Genomic DNA, 15,053 nt, shown 5'->3' with positions numbered 1-15,053 from the left:
TTTAAACACAGTGAGCACGGTGATGGAGGAGAGGCTCAGAACAAGGGCAATCTGTGGCCTGGGTCAGCCCCGTGCCCCAAGGGGGGGAAATGCTGGATTTCAGCAAGCCCTTGCACTATGCAATGGACCATTTGCTGCAGTGCAAGCCCTCAGAGGAAAAAGTCTCTCGGAGAGTCTCTAAATTTAAGCTTCCTCCATTGCCCCGAGGAGTTTATGAGCCGCTTGACCAAGATAATGACATTCTGACATTTTTGGATCCTCTCGGTGACACTGTTATTAATTTTACTATCTAATTTTATCATTTTTATCATCTTTTTCAAGTAGAAGCAGGGACCACAATTAGGGTTCTTTTTCTTGTTGATAATAACAGCTCTTAGTACCTATAACTCATCAGCCAGACTTTTCTTTAATGCATTTGGCTTCTCTTATCAATTTCCTACCACTCAGAAATGTTAAATTATCCTGATTACTAGTTTTTCCATCCCCCCCCCTATTCTTTATACACTGATTCTTTTTCTAATTGCTGCTTTCATTTTCACCCAGAGAGATCTCAAAATCAAACACCATTCTTCAAAAATAATTGCACAAATAGAACTTTTTAGCCAGGTTGGGAACTCATAGTGGGAACTTTTTATTTTTCACTCATTTATGTACATGTTTATTTTTCTTCCCAGTGAGTTTCCCTCACCACTTTCAGCCTCACACATCCAGGGAGAAGCACCAGGTATATGTTACTGGTTGGAACTGTCTTTTATTATCCCATAATTAATGTAATCAGGTCATGATCACCGGTCTCCAGGCAACCACCAATTTCTAGTTCAGTGATCAATTCATCTTTATCCATCATAATAAGATCTAAAATAGAATTACCTCACGTTAGGTGCCATCTCTTTTGTGTTAGAAAATTATCATAGATAATTTTTAGAGATGCCACTGATGTTTTATTACTGCCTGCAGGAGGTCTCCAGCAGTCACCTCCCACAGCACTGTCCTGCAGAAAAGGAGTTTCTTTGGGCACCAGCTTGGGGTGTGGTGGCACAAAGAACCTCTCCCCACTGTGCCAGCTGCCACCCTGCAGTAAAGAAATGCAGGAAATAGAGAGAAATGTCACTTCATCTCTGTCATGGGATGGCTGGGCATGGAAGGGACCTGAAAGCTCATCCCATGGGCAGGGACACCTCCCACTGTCCCAGGCTGCTCCAAGCCCCAATGTCCAACCTGGCCTTGGGCACTGCCAGGGATCCAGGGGCAGCCACAGCTGCTCTGGGCACCCTGTGCCAGGGCCTGCCCACCCTGCCAGGGATGAGTTTCCTCCTAACTTCTTTTCTAAGTTTTTCCTCTTTTGGTTTAGAACTGCCACCCCTTTTCCTATCACTATGTGCTCATGTAAAAAGTCCCTCTCCCTCCTTTTCACAAGCCCCCTTCAGGCCCTGGCAGGGGCTCTGAGCTCTCCCTGGATCCTTCTCCTCTCCAGGTGAGCACCCCAGCACAGGGGCTCCAGCCCTTGAAGCAGCTCCATGGGCTCCTCTGGATCTCTCCAGCAGCTCCAGGTCCTCCCTGTGCTGAGCCCCAGGGCTGGGGCAGCTCTGCAGGTGGGGTCTCACCTGAGCACAGGGGCAGAGTCTGGGGGATCAGCCCAGCACACACAGCCAGGGCACGTCCAGCTTTCCCCCACAGGAACCCCCAGGTCCTTGTCCCAGAGCTGCTCCCAGGGAGTTCTGGCTGGGATTGCCCTGACCCAGATGCAGCCCCTGCCCTTGGTCTGGTCAGACCTCCTGACATTCCCATGGGAAACTTCTTGAGCTTGTCCAGGTCCCTCTGTGTGACATCCCATCCTTCAGGTGTGTCACTGCCCCCTCAGCTTGGTGTCACCTGCCAGCCTTCTCAGCTGCCCTCCATCTCAGTGTCTGTCCTTCTGTCCTTTATGGCCAGATGAGATATCCCAGCTATTCCTTCTCTTTATGTCCCTCCCTGTCTTGCTTCACAAACTCATGGTCTCCTGAATTTCTTTTTACTAAGATCCTCCAGCCCCTCCTAAGGCTATCCAGCTTATCCATCCCCCTCCCTCTGCAATTCCAGGTGAGCAGATACAGTGTCCCCACTGGAATAATGTAGGGAATCCCATCCCATCCCATCCAGCCCATTCAATTTTTTAAGTTAAAATGATATTTTGAAATATTTTTGATCAATCAGAGTAATTCAGAATTTTGAGGAGTGTAATGAAAATTGGTGATTTAAAAAGTCAAGTTTATTAAATTCAACTGACTCTTAAATCAACATTGTCATTATATTTCTGTCCTATTTTATTTCCTCTTGGTTGGTTTTAGGCTGAAAATAGACTGAATTCAGTCTTTTCAGATTGTATCTTCTATCTGTGCAGACCCTGGGAAAGAACTCCTGGTCCTGTTTGGCACATTTGAATGGCACTGCAAGAGAAATGGTGAATAAATCTGTAGCACTCAGTTCCACAGGGAGTCCTTTGGTGTCAGCAGCAGGGCTGGAGCAGAGCTGCTGCCTCCTGCAGTCCTGAAGGATGGGATTCATCTGGAGTTCTCTGTGCCAGTGTGGACAGGGACATGGGAGCCCTGAGGAGCAGCTGAGCTCTTTTGGGCCCTCCAGATTCCAGAAAGTTCCCCTCAAGGCTCACCTTGCAGAGCTGTCATGAACTGTGACCCCCTGGCAGCCCTGGGGCAGGGACTGGACATCCTGGAGGGTCCCATGTCCCTCCCAGGGGCAGAGGAGGAGGCAGGGTCTCATCCAGCCTTGTCCTGCCTCAGTTCCCCACCTCCCAGTGCAAACACTAAAAATCTGCCTCTTGTGTAGGACTCTGCAAGGAAATGTTTTCAGACTGCCTGAGGAGAGGGAGAGAAAGCTAGCTGGATGGCAAATAATTAGAATAATTATCTGAAAATCAATAGCTGTCTGAAACAGCAATCAATTAACCTGGAGACATTTCAAAATGAGATCTGTACTGACTGGGCAACTGAAGCCCGAATAATGCCTTGGAATTTGCTCTGGATAACCTTAAATTATCTTTAGCCTTAGGTCCACTGAAGTCAGCAGCCAGCCCTGAATCACCCAGTGCCCGGGTCCCTGAGGTGGCCAGCTCTGGGATGAAGGGAGCTTCCTCTTCCTCTGGCCTCTGCCAGGTCTTTCACTGCACACAAGGGATTGGAGACACCCCTTCATGGAGAGAAGCCCTTAATGCAGGGTGAGGATTTGCCTCCTTGTTCAACAGAAAAAACCTGGGAAGAGATTTCAGGGCATCTGTCTTTGAAGCCCCAAAACAGGGGCAGGCTGGAGCATGTTTACTGCAAAACAGAGTTGTTTGGGGGGTTCCTGGAGGCAGATCACTTCCCACAGAGCCCTGGAGAATCATCTGGTTTATTTTCGAACCGTAGCAGCTTTCTAGGAAGGGATGACTATCACTGGGGGCTGTTTTTTCAGGTTAAAAAAAAAATAATTAAAGATTTCAAAAGTGTGACTTTCTGTGGACTGCCTGCATGTAAACTGCAATCCCAGCCTTTAAAATGTTCAGCAAAGTCTTTTTCAGAACTCTCCCCTGGACCTGACTGGCCACCAAAGGCAGTGGAAGGGCAGAAGCAGCCCAGCAGCCTCAGGCAGGGGCAGTTTTGGGCTGTCCCTTGTGCTGCTGGAACTCTTTTCCCCTGTGCTCAGTGCTCAGGGTGTTCCTGCCTGCAGGAGGGGAGGTTGTGCTCAGGCTCAGCAGCAGACAGAGCTCAGCACAGCTCCATGCTGGGACAGCTCCAGGTGCCACTTCGTGTGCCACCCTCCAGCCTGGGCCCTCTGTGCCCTCCAAGAGAAGGGATCCCTGCTTTGTGCTGGCTCCTGAATGCTTTAGGATCAGGTGTAGGGTACTGGAAGCAGGGAAGGGGAGGAGGAGCAGGTAGGTGCCAGCTGTTGTGCCTGCAGCTGGTGGCTCCCAAAGCTCCTCAGCCCTTCCACGTTCAGCTGGGCCTTTTCTGTCTCATTTGACTCAAAGAGCAAAGAAAACACAGGGATGGACCCCGTGGTCCATTCCAAAAGGAATGTAGAGAGTACATTGTCCCCTCTAATCCAGCAAGCTAAAATGAAGAGTTTTAACTCTTTTTTTTTGGTGTGGATAGTCTCTGGCTAGTCCCCTAGAGTGTCCTCATGGTGTGAATTATGGTGCAATAATTCACACTGAGCTGCATGGACAGCCCTCAGCTCCCAGCCTTGTGCCTGACACTGCTCCAGGCATGAATTATTGTCCTATAATTCACACCTTGTCATATCTTATTGCCGGAACATCCCCGAAATGACAAAGCTGCAGTCATTAAAGAGAAATTCAGTGAAAACTTGGCGAAGCAGTTGATGGCAGGAAGGACCATGTACTTAAGGCTGATGAGGAACAGCTGAGGGAGCTGGGGGGGGCTCAGCCTGCAGAAAAGGAGAATTTTCTCACTCCCCACCACTCTCTGACAGGAGGGGGCAGCTGGGGGAAGCCAGGCTCTTCTCCCAAGTAACCAGTGACAGGACAAGGGGAAACGGCCTTGGGTTGCACCAGGGAGGCTTAGGTGGGGAATCAGGGAAAATTTCTTCAGTAGTGGGTGGTCAGGTATTGGCACAGGCTGCTCAGGGCAGTGCTGGAGTCACCATCCCTGGATGTGTTCACAAAATGTGTGGAGGTGACACCTGGTGACATGGGTTAGTGGTGACCGTGGCAGTGCTGGATTGACAGTTGGATTTGATGACCTTAAAGCTCCCTTCCAACCTAAATGATTCTGTGATTTACCTGTCTCGTTCAGGCTAGACAGAAAGAGCCCCAAAGAATAAACACAGGGCAAGAGCTGTGTGCATTCAGTGCTACGTGTGTGTAACTATCTTGGGTGGAATTTCTCCAAGCAGAGAGAGGACTTCTCCAAACTGGATGCCTGTGGTCAGTAGTAGTGACCAGCAGGTCCATAAAAGACTTTCCAGCTGTCTGGGCTCCCATGCAGACAAATAGTTGCTTCAAGGGGATATTTGCAGGTAGAAGGTGCTCCCCAGGTGAGCAGAAGTCAGTAAAGCCCTTTGCAGACCCAGCACACAAAGGTTCCTGGGTACTGTGTTCTGTATATCCTCCTCCTCCTCCTTTACCTGCCCCAGGTCCCCAGAGGAGCCTGGAGGTGTCCCAGGGCTCACCCCCAGGCCAGCAGCACAGGTGCCATGTGAGGAGAGAGGTGCAGCTTTGCCACTGTGTGCTAAGCACCCTTCCCTCCCTCCCTCCCTCCTGCAGCCCAGCTCCGTCTCACCTGCATGGGGACAGGTGTCTGGGGCCACACAGCCATCCCTGGCAGGACACACAGACAGTTCCTGCCTTCCTGGGGAGCCTTGGGAAGGCACAAACCAGCCTGGGCCCAGAGCAGATTGGTTCTGAGCTCGTTGGAAGGCATCCCTTGAGATAAAAATCAGATCTGGGGGAAATGGCTGGGTTTGACAAGCAGTGATGGGCAAGTGGAGAAGCAGCAGGGCCTGGGGATGGTCTCAGGAGGTGACTCAGCCCATGGCAGACACTGTGCCCGTGTCCCTGCACAGGCTGTGCCCAACACAGCCACTCACAGGAGCCCTGCTGCTGGTGGGGTGCTGGGGAGGAATCTCTGCCAAACATCCAGGTGCTCAGAACAGCACCAGGCATCTGCTGCAAGTCACAATTCCCACTCTTCCTGCCCACTGAAGTTTAAATCATTTCAGTTGAAACCTTGCACTCTGCTGAGCTGAGTGCAGGAGTGCCTGTGCTCAGCTGCTTTTTGTGGCCCCTCCTGTTGCTCCTGCAGTTCTCCCTGTCCTCCTGGCACAGTGGGAGCTCACTTTCAAATGGCCAAAGAAGCAAAAAATGTGGCCACTTCCCCAGCTACTTGTTCCTGCTCATCAGCCAGCCCTGCTGGATGCAGGGGCACTGGGATCACTCCCAAATCCACTGCAGGGAAAGGAGCTAAGACATTTCCCTCTGTCAGAGGGGAAGGGACAAACAGGGAGTGACAAGTGGCTGGAGGTGGCAGGGCTTCTCTCAGAGCCACTGCAGAAAAAGGGCATGCACTGCTCAGGAGATCTCATGACAACAACCAGTGCTTGAAATGTAGCACCTGGATTGCAGAGTGGATTTTGGGATCCTGTGGTGGATGCCCATCGCAGAGCTCTGAGGCTGTGCCTGGCAGGAGCCCTAACTGAGCCCTGGGTTGTCACTTCCAAAAGGACTCTCAAAGAGCAGTGTATTCCTTGGACTTCATTGCCTTCCTTGGGTGTGCAGAGGGACATTTGGTGGGACAGGCTCCAGACCGTGCTGAGGCCTAAAGCTTGCATGATTTCATCTTAAAGCCAGAGGAGCCATGGCAGTGCCAACCTGCTGGCACTGAGCTCGAGAGGCAGAACCCTGCACACAGCACAGGTCCAAATCCACCAGCCTGCCCAGGTTCTCATTTCTCAGGACACTGATGCTGCCCTGAGTTAAGACAGCAGCTGGAGAAGGTCAGGACAGCCTGTCCAGGCTGGCATCCAGGCACAGTGCAGGAGCAGGGAGGTGCTTGAACAAGTGTATCACAGATTATAGGACAAAAGCAGCAGGCAGTTGGCTGAGTTCCCCAGGGAGGACTTTTTGGAATTGCTCAGTGAAGATATCAGCAAAATGCCTTGGGCAGTGGGGATGGCTCGTGTCAGGATGTCCCAAGGTGTGACACCCTGGACCACAGTGACCCTCTGAGCCATCTCTTTGGCAGCTGTTGGTGCAGCAGAAGGCAGCAGACTCAGAGCCACATCCCAGAGAAGGTGGCAGCCCCACCAGCTGGCGCCGTGCTGCATCCAGCTGGCTCCCAGGCTGCATCCAGCTGGCACAGGCAGGAGCACAGAGCCCTGGAAAGGTGAAGCCAGCCAGGGAAACCCAGACCCCCTGTCACCCTGGCAGCTCTGGCAGTGTTTGTGCTGGCACATGGATTCAGCTCAGCGCTCCCAGGGTGGATGCACCTCCACGGCATCAGAGGCCAAGTGCAGGCAGTGTTTGCTGGCAGCTGGGAGCAAACATGCATTGCCATTAGTTATCCACTAATTAGTGGACTAATAACCAGCTAAACCAGCTTGTTCTTTAGTAGGTGAGTCTTTCTTGTCCTCCTGGATTATTACAATAATCACAGTCACTCTGTGCATTCCTGCAGAGTCACTCACACCGAAGGGACCACAGGACAGCCTGCAACAGCCCTGCTGCTTCTGTCACCCCAGTCCTGCCAAAGCAGGTGCCAAAATACCATAAACTACCACGAAACTGTGTTGGGGTGGGTGTGTGGGTGGGTGTGAGTGTGTGGGTGTGTGGGAAGCCCAGAAATCTTCCAGCATTCCCTGTACCAGCCTTGGGTCAGACCTGCACACCTGCCTCAGGTGTGAGATGTGGCAGACAGGAGCAAAGAGCTTGGAGCAGGTGAAGCCGGCCCAGCCCAACAACCCCAAGTGCAGCACGCAGCCAGCTGAGTTTTCTGACCACGAGGAGCACTTTACGTGTTCAAATCCCCTTTGGGATGTTCTCTGGGCTTGTCACTGCAGGAAAACAGCCTCTTTCCTCCCAGATCATTGACGTAGCTTATTACTGAATACTCGTCTGTTTGCAGATGTTCTATATTTCCCTGACATGAAGTTTCTTAACATCCCTTTTAAATTGTCTTTATGCTCACAATGTTGATGCATAATCTCTTTTTTCCTTGAGAAGTTCCTGTAAGTGCCTCGTGCAGTGATGAGATGAAAGCTTTCTTTGTATTCCTGCCAATCCAGTTTGTATGCCTCTGTTTGTCACCTGCAGATAAAAGCTCAGGGATGTTGTTTAGAGCTAGGCTATGAAGCAGAGACTCAACTGGAGGCAAGGACAGGAGGAAAATATTAGCAAAGCAACCACCTAATTCTTGACAATGCCAGCACCAGCCATTGTGAACCTGTGCCCAAACAGGAATCCCTTCCTAAAGCCTCTTAGGGTGCTTACATGAGTACATTTGACTTCAAAGAGGGTACACACAAGGCCAGCTCAGCTGATGAGAGGGAACTCATTAAGCTGCAGTAATTTGGCAGGTCTGTGTTTACTGCTGCTGGAGCATCACATTTTTGTGAACCATTTTTTTCCAACCCAGAAGGTTTTGAACTGTGTTGAGCTGATGAAACCCAGTCACATAAACCATTGTGTGGCTCAAAAACACTTTGAGTGATGAAAGTGTCTGAACAGATCCTTTCATTCAACAGGGGACCAAGTTTCCTTTGGTTTTAGCCAATTAGAAACCGGTTTTAGCTGAAGCAAAATTGTGCTTTGTTGTGACAGACTCCGAGGTGAGCTCTGCTGGGTGAGCACACCAGTGTTAGTTTAGATCCCAAGCCACCCATGAGGGAGGGACAGCTGGAGCCTTGTTCCCGTGGGGGTTCCTTTGAATCCCCCTCCACCTCCACACACCACAGCCCAGCACTGGAAGCTGCTCTGAATCCCTCCCTGCCTTCTTCCCTCTGCCCTTTGGGGTTGTTGTGTTTGTATCTGGTTTGCTGGGAGAATGCTTAACCAGGCAGAACATCCAATCCTTTAAACCCTGTGGACTATTCCAGGAAGAGTAGTGAGTTCACTGATGGCAGAACTATGGGAATATGGAACAGGAAGGAATCTGCTCCACCTGGGCCTCTAAAGGTTTGTCTGCTCAACAGTTTCTTTTCTTCTCCTGATAGATCCCCTTCATGGATCCTGATAGATCCACGTCTGCTCTCCCTGCTCTCCATCCTGTGCTGCTCCTCTGCAGAGGTTTGGGTGGGATGCAGTGTTAGGATTGAGGAGCTCCCTGCACTGGCTGAAGAGTCACAGAACCAGAGTCACTGAGGTTGGATCTCTCATGTAGGGGTTTGGGGGTTTTTCCAAGGTAGGAAAATAGTACGATTTTCCTCTTCTCTCCTAATGCAAATGTGGCCAGATTGATTTCCCTCCAACTTTCCATAAAGCAGATTCATTCCAAGAGGAGAATTTTGGGAAAAGGTACAAGTTTGTGAAGACAGAGTGTTCTCGTGGAGGCTGAAATAGTCACTTCAGCTGGAACATTTGTGGCACATGGCCACAAAGGCAGAGTTTAAAACTGGGGTAGGGAATATCTCCAGATGGAATCCCAGAGGAAGGAGGATGGCAATTGAGGCAGGGATTCACGGGCAGATCAGCCCTGGATAGAGCAGCACAGGGTGGAGCTCTCACAGAATGATGAGTGGGGGATGAAGGGGAAGAGCCAGGGTCCCAGGAGGGTTCCACATTGGCTGTTTGTCCTGGGTGCAAGCCCAAGAGGTGCAGCATGGACTCCAGTGTGGGAGTGGTGATGTCCCCAATCTAGGTGACAATCTAGGAAAGATGCAGACCCAGCTTTGCTCCAGGTGCTGGGGTAGATGATGCTCACAGCTGGCTGATGTTGTTCCAGATCTTCTGATGAGGGTCTGACATTTTTATTTTCTTTGAGCTTTATTCAGCAAGGTCAATGAAGGACCACTACAAATCAATTTAAACAATGGTGCAGGAGCAGATAACTCTGAACTCCCAAATATTTAAAATAGCTGCCACATCCATAGTGAAGAACAGACTGAGTTACTCAGCTCATCTCTGTCAGCTGATGAAACTGCCCCCATATGGAAATATGCTCTTTGCATTCGTTTGTGCTGAGAACTCATTGAGATTAATATAGGCCAGTTCTGTCTTGTTTCAGTTTTCTTTTGAATTACCCTGAAGATCTGTTTATTTACAGCTGTCTGACTATTTGAATGCAGTCACTTGGTGTCTCTGCAAACACCACAAGGTTGGACTCTGCCTTGATAGACCAAAAACTGAAAGCATGAAAACTGAGAGGGGACCACAGGCGATGCTCAGGCTGTGAGGAAGCCCTGGCTGGGCACACAGGAGATATTACAGATTCCAAAGGTGTGCCTAAGGGCAGCAGAGCATCTTTGGAGTGACAGGAAGGTGATGATTGCTGCTTGTTTAGTCCCAAAGTTTGTGTGGCAGTCTGGAGGGGACCTTACAGGGTCTCAGTCTCATCCAGGAACACCAAGGCAGGGACACTTCCATTGTCCCAGGCTGCTCCAAGCCCCATCCAGCCTGGCCCGGGACACTTCCAGGGCTCCAGGGGTAGCCACAGCTGCTCTGGGCACCCTGTGGAGCAGTATTAGCTGGACACCACATCCCATGTCCTTTCTGCTGGGAACACACAGCTGGCCAGGCCTCAGCCATGTCCTGCTCCATCTCCAGGAGCACTCAGCAGCTCAGGATGCTGCTTGAGGCCCCTCTCCTGCGTGCCCCTGGCTGTGTGTGGGCAGGAGCTGTGGGCTGAGGGAGCAGAGTCCTTTCCATGGTGCCATTGCAGGGGCAGATCCACCAGGTCTGCTGCAGGTTTATGGGACTTCCCAGTGCGTGCTGGGGTTTTCCAGCAGGGTGGGGTTCACTTCTGCTGCTAAATTGTTCCCCCAAGGCAGAGGTGTGTGTGAAACCCTGGAGATTTCAGACTGTCAGACGTTCAAGTTCTTCCATGGAGAGATGATGTGCTCAGCCCAAGCTGGCCCAAATCTTGTGTACCTGTGCTCCAGGGGATCTACCTGGGGTCTGACTGCCATAAACCCCCCATGCCTTCAATCTGGACAAGCTGAGGCTGTTCTCAGGCTGGTTTTGGGAGCCCTCTTTGAGTCTGAGCTCCAGTTCCCTGTGCTGAGACACATGTGGATCATAGTCAAGGGTAAAGAGCTTGATGCAGGGTCATTGTCCTCACTTTTAAAGTCACCTGGGACCAGACATGGAGTTCAGCTGACGTGGGGCTCAGCCCTGCCCCTGGGCTGTGGGGTCCTGCAGACATGGGCTGAGTTTGGCTCCTCTTCCAGGAGAGCCTCAGGAGATGTTAAAACTGCAACCCATGGGTCTGGTCCTTCCCCAGGAGTCCATCCTTGGCACTGGGCTGGGAGGTGCAAACTCTCCTGTGAGACAAAAAGTCTTTTTCAGCCTTGCTGGAGGTGGGGCTGTGTCCTGTGGATGGCTCAGCTATTTCTGGGATGCATTTTGGGATAATGCTCTCCCTGACCTTCTCAGGAGCAGTGAAATATTGTTGGTAGATGTGCAGTGGGCTCTGATTCTGTTCAGTTCTGCTGTGGTGGAATGGCAATGAAATCTGGGCTGGAACACTGGCCCAGGACTAGGGTGAAGTGGCACCAGCAACCCTGTGTCTGTCCCAGCCTCTGGGCCACCTGGGGGGTGTCACATCTGTCCTCAAGGTGCCCAAAAGACACCAGGGGATGGACCAGGTCTGATGGAGAGTTCAAAGACTTCAGTGTACAGTCAAAGACCTGGCCCACAGGAGCTGACACTGTGGTATTAAAGCCTCTCAAGGAGACCCTGCTGAGGCAGACTGGGGTCAGGGTGGTTCAGCTCTGCAGCTGCTCAGGGCATGTGGGACTGGAAACCCAGCATGGTCCCCCGTGGAGTAAAGTCCAGCCCAGCCACCCCTGGGGAGCAGAGCCACAGACACTGTGGAGGAGCCAGGGGTGGGCAAACAGCCACATCCCCACCACACACTGCCATGGCTGTGCAGCCACTCCAGACACAGCCCGTGTGGGCCAGGACTTTCTGCCTGGCTTCATGTGACAGATATCACAACACCAAGAAAAAGCTGTGAAGTGCAGCTGGGTGCAGGTACTGGGATCCTTCCCAGGCTCCTGATGCCCTGATCCCCACTGGCTTAGTGGGCATGGGGGTGTTTGATCAGACTTAATGATCTGGAAGGTCTTTTACAACCTTAATGACTCTATGATTCTATGACTCTGTGATTCTTTGATTCCATAATTCCATAATTCCATGATTCCATGATTCCATGATTCCATGATTCCATAATTCCATAATTCCATGATTCCATGATTCCATGATTCCATGATTCCATAATTCCATGATTCCATGATTCCATGATTCTATGACTCTATGAGTCTATGATTCCATGATTCTGTAATTCTGTGATTCTGATCCTGTGATTCTAAGCCCTTGCCCATCTGTGACCTGAAGCTGCAGCAGAATGAGCCATTTCCCCACTTTCTCTTGCCCAAGCTCTCACGTGTGTTGGGTGTTTCACTGAGCTCTCTGAGATGTGCCCTGTCCCCTTCCTCTCTCTGCCATGTCCCTGCCCTCTCCTTGCCCCATAACCTGGCACAAGAGTGCAGCACAAGATGGAGAAGAAGGAGACCTTCACCATTGCCTGAGAATTTCCCCCTCTGCAAAGACTGTGGGGTGGAAGGAGAGAGTGCTGAGCTCTGTTTCATGTCATGGTACCAAGATTGGCTCCACTGGAGGGACCCACTGGAGCACAGGAATTGCCCTTTTGGCTTAGTGGGGCCAACCCCAGGTTCCCCTCCACACCTCGAAGGTGCTCCCCTGGTCGCAGAAGCATCAGGTCTGACCTCCCACACTGTGAGCCTGCTCTGACAGGATGAACTCACAATTTCCTGTGTGTTTTACTGAGCTGGGTGGTTCCCACCCTGCAAAAAGGGGCACAAACCACAGCAATTTCTGTGCTGTGAGCCAGGAAATAGAGACAGAGGCACGAAATGTGAAAGACTTGGATTGGGAAGTTCTGCCAGTCTGAATAAAACTGGTTTTCAGGTTTCATGTTTTATCATCTGGATTTGCATCTGGCAATTCCAGGAGCCACTGCCAAGCAGCCAGAGCTCTGAAGATCCACCCAGGTGGGCTTGCTCCTTCTCCTGCTCGAGTTTCACCAGGGAGGCTCTGTGCACTGTATCCATGCTCTGCCCATCAGATAAGAGTATGAAGTACTCAGCTAATGCAAATGCACAGTAAATCAATAACATGCCACTGCTAATACACTTTAATTAAAGCACAACAGGCTGCAGCTCCTCTGCAATCACAGGGAAGGAGAATTGGCTGATGTGGAGTCAGGAGAAGGTGGCTGAGACATTGGGGATCAAAGAAAACCTGTCCTAGGAGTGGACTGGGGAGTGGGAGGGATCTGAGTGAGGAATGGTGGAACTCCAAGTGAAAGGCAGGAGCTGGAGAACAGCATAAGCTGAGCTGCTGTTGCACGTGTAGAGAGCAGAAACATCCCTTGGGATGATGAGGTAGAAGAACATTGGGCAGAGTGGTGCCTGTGGAAGGGAGGTGACATGGGTGGTGACTCACAGCTACACTGCAGCAGAGTCTGGAATGACTTAACAGAGCTCCCTTCACAAGGGTTTGGAAAAACAAATACAAATGGTGAATGAGACAATCCAACAGCAGAGGGAAGGCAGGAGCTGAAGGGATGGACTGGGACATGAGGCCCATGGCTCACATCCCCCAGGGCTGGGCAAGGCCGTGGTGCAGCTGTGCCCTATGGACAGCATCACCCCACTGCTGGCCAGGCCAGGGCATCCCTGCTGGGATGGGGACTCCTTCCCTTTCCCACAGCCCTGCCCTTGACAGACACAGACCCAGCCACCACCAGAACAGCCCCATTTTCGGGAGGTTTGCACATGGCCACAGTCCCAAGGTGAAGGGTCTCGGGGTAAGCTGCTCGTCTCTGTGCTTTAATCCAGGCCTCCTGGTGATGCTGTGGCACAGAACACTTGGCTCAGATCTGTTAATTGAAATTTAATTGAAACTGTTTGACTGGGAGCTCTCTGAGGGCTTAAGGACTGGAGGAATGTCAGTCCAGGGAGCTTCAGAGCTCTGCCCTGCAAGGCAGCAATCCAGGCTCACCAGGGCCTGGGCTCGGGCTTAAAATAGTCACCAGTTCTCTGAAAGCAGGCATGGCAAGGATGTTTGTGGATTGAGCTTCTTTTGGAAGAGAAACAAGCAATGGACAGTAATGGGAATTTGTTGCAAAAGTGAGTGATGCAGGGACCCCAGGCAGGTGCAAAGGAGGGCTCTTTATTGCCAAAAACCCAAAATCCCAGCTTTTGAAGCAGTTAGTTGGTTATCAGGTTACAGGTTTTTAAGGCACAACAAGCCTAAGTCAACCAACCACCATAGAGCACGATGTGGGCATGGTGTGGACATGTGGCAGTCACACAGCACATCCCTCATGGCCCTCATGTCCCTCATGTTCCTCACATCTCTCTACCCCTGTTCCAGCTGAGTCACTCCCCCATAGTCCCCTTCTCCTTAGCCTAAGTAACAGGAGCCATGTTACAAGGCCTTCCCTTGATAAAGCCTTTCCTCCTGGTAACAGGATTTGAAGAGAAGGAGACAGAGAGGAGCTGTCTGGATTTTTCCTCTGTGCTTTGGAGGGAATGATGGGAGAGCAAAGTTCTGCCTGGGTGAGACACCAGGACTGTGGAATGGTCTGAAAGCAGGGAGAGGAGTGATGGGAAGGTGGAGATGGGTTTGCAGGGTGACATGGTTGCAGGAAAGGGGGAATAGTTTGGGCTTGCATCCTAAAGAGGCACAAGAGCACAGTGACCATCCATTTGGGGACTCAGTTCCACCAGAAATATCCCACTGTTAGGGAAGTTTTGGAAACTCTCACTAGCAGTGTTGGAACCATCAGACCTGAGGCTGACGAGTGTTCTGTGCCTCTCTGGGGGCTGCTGATTCAGCCTTGGAGGTGATGTCTCACCATTCAGGCCTGGCTCCCTCCCCACCAGCATCTCCCCTTCCCCCTGTGGGACTCATCTCCCAGCACATCTCTGGGAATCCCTGGCAGATTCCAGCTGGCTCAGTGCACAGGGGAGGTTACCTGTAACTAATACCCTGGCCCTGACAGGTCTGAGAGAAGGAAGGGAGTCCCCTTGTCCCTGACTGTTGGCTGAAATGCTACTCCCTGTTCCTCCCACTGCATGAAATCCCAAGTAAATAACTCAAGCAGTTACGGAGCAGGATTACCTTGAAATTTGTTTCCATCCTATCACAGTGATTTGGTTGTCTGTGGGCATTAACTCCACATTGTAATAAGCAAAGCCTCTGAAATACCTTCATGAGAATTAGGGCTCTATAAATTAACTGATTACTGATAAAGCCTAATTATAAATTAGGTCTTATTATCAGAAGCTTCTGAGTGACTCTGAATGAATTAAAGCTG

The 15,053-nt window shown here is 51.0% G+C and overlaps 1 long non-coding RNA gene across 4 annotated transcripts in view; it reads left to right on the top strand.

Moving 5' to 3' along the window:
- Window positions 1-15,053, top strand: part of LOC148221452 (uncharacterized) — a 44,631-nt gene that overhangs the window by 9,857 nt on the left and 19,721 nt on the right. The window contains exon 3 of one of the 4 annotated variants that reach the window (XR_015808051.1): window positions 3,040-3,484. The exons of the other annotated variants lie outside the window; for them this stretch is intronic. This is a non-coding gene — a long non-coding RNA (uncharacterized LOC148221452). Of the gene's footprint in view, window positions 1-3,039; window positions 3,485-15,053 lie in introns of those variants that run through there. 4 annotated transcript variants of the gene reach the window in all.

This window comes from Sturnus vulgaris, chromosome 22 (genome assembly GCF_052056855.1).
Source record: "Sturnus vulgaris isolate bStuVul1 chromosome 22, bStuVul1.hap1, whole genome shotgun sequence".
NCBI lineage: Eukaryota > Metazoa > Chordata > Aves > Passeriformes > Sturnidae > Sturnus > Sturnus vulgaris.
The sequence above is the reverse complement of the archived record's forward strand: the minus strand, read 5'-3'. Positions and strand labels throughout refer to the sequence as shown.